Source organism: Nicotiana tomentosiformis, chromosome 9 (genome assembly GCF_000390325.3).
Source record: "Nicotiana tomentosiformis chromosome 9, ASM39032v3, whole genome shotgun sequence".
Taxonomy (NCBI): domain Eukaryota; kingdom Viridiplantae; phylum Streptophyta; class Magnoliopsida; order Solanales; family Solanaceae; genus Nicotiana; species Nicotiana tomentosiformis.
The window spans coordinates 158,178-165,405 of NC_090820.1; positions in this window are offsets into that span (position 1 = coordinate 158,178).

Genomic DNA, 7,228 nt, shown 5'->3' on the forward strand with positions numbered 1-7,228 from the left:
CCTCACCCGAATAAAAAGTTCAAATAAAAAAAAGATGCCCCACTTCCATCTAACCCATGAATTTACATGTGTTCATTTTCTTGATTAATCTCATGTATATCATTATCATCGAATAAAGGTTCATGAAGAAATTAAACAAACAAGAAAAGCTTAGCATGAATGAGCCAATGATTTTTTTGACAATAATGTTGGATGAAAAACTAGGGGTAGTCCAACGGTTTATAATATCTTACAAACAATCATTTTGAGATCTTTCCGTTATGTGAAAATGATTAAATTAAACTCATCTTGAATATAATGCAATTTGTGTCTATCATGTAAATTGAACTAGATAACATAACAAGAAAAAGAAAACCACGCAGTAAATTTGCATCTATATGTTTGCTGCAACTTCCATGGAGCTTTTGTTCCATGGAGTTTGATAGAAGTTGGGCCTTTTTTTTTTTTTTAGTTGAACTTTTTATTCGGGTCGGGTTAGTGTTTGAAGCGAGTTAGTACAAAAAACTGGTAGATATGAGTGGGTCTTTCTAATGGGTTAGATGTTTTAATTTTGGCCAATAAGAAGTTGCCACGTGGAATTTAAAAAATTATTATTTTTAATTCAGCATTGACCTAACGGTCAAATGGCATAAGTGAACCAAAAAGGTAGATGGAGGGGTAGTTTTAGCCTAATAGGTGGATAAAGGGTATTTTTAAACCTTTTCCAATAGTTTAGGGGCATTTTTAACCTTTTTTCGTTTAAAAAATAAAATTATTGTCTTATACTTAAACACACTATGCGTTGATGACTTGAGAATAAGGCTGGCAAGTGGGCCGGTTTAGGCCCGGGACCGCAGGCCAAACGGGCCAGGACCGTTAGGCCCGATTTTAGTGGGCCTGGGCCGGTCTCGTGGGCCGGTCCTATGCTTTGGGCCCACCAGGACCGGGACCATTTGGCCCGATAGGGACTGAGACCGGACAGGTCCCTTCGCGGGCCAAACGGTCCCAACGGTCAAAAATAGTAGTTGGGCTGTCAAAAATAGCCGTTGACTATTTATAAAATAGCAATTTAACTCCCCCTCCCCTCCTCCCCTCCCCCCAACTTTGTTTTAACTCCAAACTTTTTATAATTACACTTTTTCTCTATTTTCAATTATAAATACCCCCTCATTCTTTTATTTTTCTTACAAAATCATCAATCTATCACAATCTCTCTCTAATTTTCTTCTATAATTGCTACTATTGCTTACTTTATTGTTACTAAGTGTATAATATATAAGCTATATATATATATATATATATATATATATATATATATATATAAAGATGTATATATAGTATAGTATAGTATGTATATATATACCAAGTGTAAATATGGGATGATGGAAGATCAAATTTTAGCTCAACTCAGATTACAGTTTCAACTGATTTTCCACTCTTAGATATATTATCCTCTTTACCGACTAGCTACACCAGTAGAATAGCTAAATATAATGTCGCTTAAAATGACAACAGAGAATTTGGCAGCTGGTGACCCCATTAGCCGAATAAAAGATGTACAATCTTATATCGTATTATACTATATGTAATACGGCTAATGGGGTCACCAGCTGCCAAATTCTCTGCTGTGATTTTAAGCGACATTATATTTAGCTATGCTACTGGTGTAGCTAGCCGATAGAGAGGATAATATATCAAAGAGTGGGAAATTAGTTAAAACTGTAATCTGAGTTGAGCTAAAACTTGATCTTCCATCATCCCATATTTATATCAGCTAAAAAGTACCATACTTTGATCATTTCATGTTACTACTGTATATATATATATATATATGTAGCTAGCCGATAGAGAGGATAATATATCTAAGAGAGGGAAATTAGTTAAAACTGTAATCTGAGTTGAGCTAAAACTTGATCTTCCATCATCCCATATTTATACCAGCTAAAAAGTACCATACTTTGGTCCTTTCATGTTACTACTAAAAAGTGTATATATATATATACTAAGTGTATAGTATATAAGCTATATATATATATATATTAAAAGCTATATTCAATATTAAATATTGAATATTAAAATTTAGGATGTTAAATAAAATTTAGGTCACAATTCTATAATAAAATTTACAAAGTAATGCCTTAGATGTTTTTTTTAACATCCTTTTGTCTCTAATATCTATTTATTTTATTTTTTTTTTAAAAATTCGTTGGGTCCACTTAGCCCATTAAGGCCATTTAGCCCGCGGGCCGGGACCGTTTAGTTCCGGGCCGTTCCTACAAAAAGACCATTGGATCCGGGATCGTTTGGCCCGTTTAATTTGGGACCGGCCCGGGACCGGAACCGTTTTGACCGGCCCGGGACCGGAACCGTTTGGACCGGCTCACTTGGCCCGTTTAGATCCGGGACCGGCCCACTTGCCACCCTTCTTTGAGAATGAACACAAAGGTAGATTAGATATGAAAATATTCTCCTGTGCAGGTCTGGCAGCTCCCAGCATAAGCTTCCCAAGACAAAGCAAAATGAACCAAACATTTAACTTTTGTAACATTCTTTTCATTAATAAATTTATTTATGTCTGAATTCTAGCAAAATGAAGCATCTGTTGGACGTGAGAATAGAGTTCCATATCCAATAATGACATAAAGAAGTTATATATATGGTTATGAATACTTTGAATAGTGCGAGAATTTTAGGAGAAAATCGCTTGAGCTTAATATTAAAAGAAGCTATCTTTGTTCCTCGACGAATTGGTAAACTAACTTTGCTTATGGGTCATGTGATACTTAATTTCGTGGGAAGATTGTTGGATGTTCAAACAAAATCTCATATTAAAAGAAGTTGTATATAATATTTATGACGCTTTTAATTGTATGAGACATTTTGGAAAAAAATCGTACAGGATTGGTCAAAAGAAGATAGTATAAACCATATTGGTAGTGTTTTCGGGCTAGCTTAGCTCAATAAAACTAGTTTCAAAATGCTGGAGCTTATATATGGATTTTTTAAAAATCCAATTCTTATATTCTAGGAAAAAGGTAATTTATTTCTCATGCTAGTTATTCTTTAGAACTTGTTTTTTTATGGCGACTACGCAGCAATAGTAAGACAAAAGTTTAATTATTCTACAAAATTAGAAAGTTAGCTCTTTTTAAGCCAATTATACAATTTCTGATCATGTGCACGCTTTAGTTACGCAACCAAATACTAGTATTCTTAAAGGTTGAGAAAACTTTGTCTAGTGCATAATTTATAAAATGAAGCGTGGCTTTAATTGTGAGATCTAGTCAACAGTAAGAGAAATAGTGTCGCACTCTCAAGGAAGGAATGATGTAGCCAGTCTATTCTGATATAAACGTCAGTGATTGATTCTACGACTTGAACCAGTGACATGTGAATCAATCACGGAGAAGGGACTCACTGCTTTATGGACAAACGGAGTCATATCATCTTTCAGTGTGAGAAAAGAAAGCAGTTTAATATTTTTTCAAAGGTGAGTAGTATCTTTTTATAATATTCAGAAACAACGTTACTTGATTTTAAACTTCCCATTTTACAATTAATTACATAATCATGAGTTATATAAATATCATGAAATATTTAATATCATAAGTTTTTAAATATTACTGTATATATTACACTTTCACATGCACCATATGCCGGCCAATTAGCCAAAACCAATAGTTCAAGTGTTGATAAGGAGCTCTACACCGGACAAAATGTAAGTTATCCCGAACAGTAGTCTAGGTTTCAAACGTAATGTTCAAATCAAATAAATTAATAAAGGAAAAATAAAGGAGACAAATTTGACGAACAATCAGTTCAAAGTACTATTCATTTTCAACAAATCCAGATTTGAAATAGGATAGCAGTTGCTTTCAATTCTCTAGGACCCAATAATTATACTACATATGTTTTTCTTTTTTATAATTGCTAAATTAAAGCCACTTTTACTCAAATCTTGGATTTTGTCTGTACTCTCCATTGCTGCTTTGTCTTACATATATTATTTCAGTAATATAACATTATAGTAACAGTTATAGAAGCAAGAGCCAACTGACATCCCAGAGGTAGATAAGTGTGTTAATTTGTGATGCATATATATATGGGGACACTTCGTTAACTAGGATATAATAAGCAGTAGGATCTTTCATCCTCTTTATTTATTTTCTCTTTGTCGTCAAACTAGTATTCCCTCCGTCCAAATTTATGTAATTGTATTTTCTTTCTTAATTTGTTCAGAAAAATGATATTGTCTTTTATAATTAGAAGTAATTTAATTTTAAAATTTTTATTTTCCTTTTATTAGATGATTTAAAGCTATAAAAAATATTTTTGACTTGTTTTACAGCAATTTTAAAAATTATTCTTTCTTAAGCTCTGTTAACATGGTCACATAAATTGGACGGACATAGTGTCGTGTTTTACTTTTGGTCCTATATATAGAGTTTGCCTAAGATCATATAAAGAGATCAATAATTTTAAATTCCCTCGCCGATATGATAACTCAATAGCCAACACCCCTGACAGAACATCTGGAGCATTGACAATATAAAATAGGATCCAACATTAAGTTATAATGAATTAGGATAGACCTGAATGGACTTTTGGTGGTAACTTTATCACAAAAATTAGCTTATGAGGTGTGAATTTTTCAAGATCATATAAAGGAACCAATTTTCCATCGCATACCTATGTGTAACTCAACCGTATGTATTTACAAAGACGAAATTAATAGTTCAAATAATACTCTAATTAATTCCGTAGGTAATTAATTTTCTCTTCACAAAATTCCTTTCAATTATCACTGGTTAAGTTTAACTAGAGGTGTCAAAATGGGCCAGCCCAGTCCAAGCCTCCTGGGCTTTTAAATTTAGTGGGCTAGGACGGGCTGTCCCACCATATGAATGGGCCTTAAAATGGCCAGCCCAACGCAGCCCTAAGAGGGCCGCGGGCTGGGGCGGGCCGGCCCTTCATTTAAAAAAAAAGAATTTCTTTAAATCCTTAAATATTTTTTCGTGACATAGTCGATTAATGTAAACAACTTCTGTTTACGTATAAAAAGCTTGATATTTGACGAGAAATCTCCTAATTGAAATGCAAATTCTCTATATCTCTAGCTCTTCTTTTTTTAAAGTTACATGAATTATTTCTTAATACTTTTCTTTCATTTTCCTCAGATTCAGGGATTACTTCAATAAATTTATATGGTGAGGTTTTTTAATTTAGGATTAATATCATTTGCTGATTTTATCATTATAGTCCATAAAATTTTTAAAATTCCTGAAATTTGCTAGTGGTCAATTTTTTTTTTGTATATTTAAAATTCATATTTTTCTATACTGAAGAGCAATTTAAATATTAATAATATATTAAAATAATCCAAATTGATTATTGACCACTTAAAGTAATATTTATTTTTGAAAAAAGATTATTATTGGTCACCTAAAACTTTTCGAGTTCGTTATTAATTAAGCAAAAGAAAAACTAATTTTGTCATATTACATGCATGTCAAAAATCTAAATTCTAGTTGATATGGAAGGGTCAATGAGCAATCTAGGGTTGGGGAATGGGGATTATAGTTAATTTTTTTTTACTTTATGTTTTTTAAATATTAAATACTCCCTCCGTTTTAATTTATATGAATCTATTTCCTTTTTAGTCCGTGCCAAAAAGAATGACCTCTTTTCTTATTTGGAAATAATTTACCTTTATGCAATGATTTATAGCACACAAAATATATGTGCCTTATTTTACACCACAAGTTCAAAAGTCTTCTCTCTTTTCTTAAATTCCGTGCCCAGTCAAATGGATTCACATAAATTGAAACAGATGGAGTATTTAATAGTTAATTAATGTAAATTTAATTATATTTTAGCCCACGGGCCAGCCCAGGCCCAACCCCGGTCAAGCCTCAAGGGCTAATGGGATAACTTGGGCCAGGCTTATGAGCCTCAGTTTTAACTGAGCTCAATAAATCCTAGTTCAACCCTACCCAAGTAGCGGGGTGGGTTGGGCTGGCCTCACGGGCCAAGCCCATTTTGACACCTCTAAGTTTAACAATTGACTTTAAATTTTGGTAAGGAATTCCACATCAACACCATTTTCTATGTGGTTGAATAGTCCTATGAATTATTTTTCAAGGAATTGTCTTATGATATTGAGTCGTGTTACACGACAAGGTAGAAATATGAATAACAGTTTTGTTATGAAAATAATTATAATGTGGATGTCCATTTATTACTCCGCTATAGATAATCTTCCTGAAAAATATTATCCGTTTGGTACTCTATTGAAGTTTATCTACAAGCAACTGATGCAGGCATGTTGCAAGAAACTTAATGAAATGATTTGTAGCAGCTTCTTATTAAAACAGGCAGGTTGCAAGCAGCTCATGCAGACAGTTTACAAGCAGCTCAAGAAAAGCCTCGCAGCTGCTTCCTGAAAAGCCTCGCAGCTGCTTCCTTTCTTCTATAAATAGAGGAGTTTTCAGTTCATTATGTACATTAGTTTGAAGTTGAATAATATATATGTTTCTCTCTATACTTGTCTTTACTTTACAGTCTTTATTTTATAACACTTTATCAGCATGAGACTCTGCCATCTCGAGCAAATACTTTGAAAGTATCAGAGGTACGAACTTTCTTTTTCTAAATAATGTCAAATCTTTCTAAACTTGAATTTGTAGCCCTGGATATATCGGGCAGAAGCTACATGTCTTGGGTGCTTGATGCTGAAATTCATCTTGATGCGATGGGTCTGGCAGACACCATCAAGGACAAAAATCAGGCATCAAATCAAGACCGTGCCAAAGCAATGATATTCCTACGCCATCACCTTGATGAGGGCTTGAAAATGGAATATTCTACTGTCAAAGATTCAGTCATACTATGAAATAATTTGAAAGATAGATATGACCATCTGAATATGATTGTTCTTCCAAAGGCATGATATGATTGGACTCATTTAAGGCTACAAGATTTTAAATCTATCAGTGAGTATAATTGTGCTATGTTCAGAATTATTTTTCAATTGAAATTATGTGGTGATAATATTACTGATCATGATATGTTGGAGAAAGCTTTCACCACTTTTCATGCCTCGAATATGCTCATGCAACAACAATATCGAGAGATGAGATTCAAAAAGTATTCTAAACTTATCTCATATCTTCTTGTAGCCGAGCAACATAATGGGTTATTAATGAAAAACCATGAAGCCGACCTACTGGTTCTTGTCCATTCCCTAAAG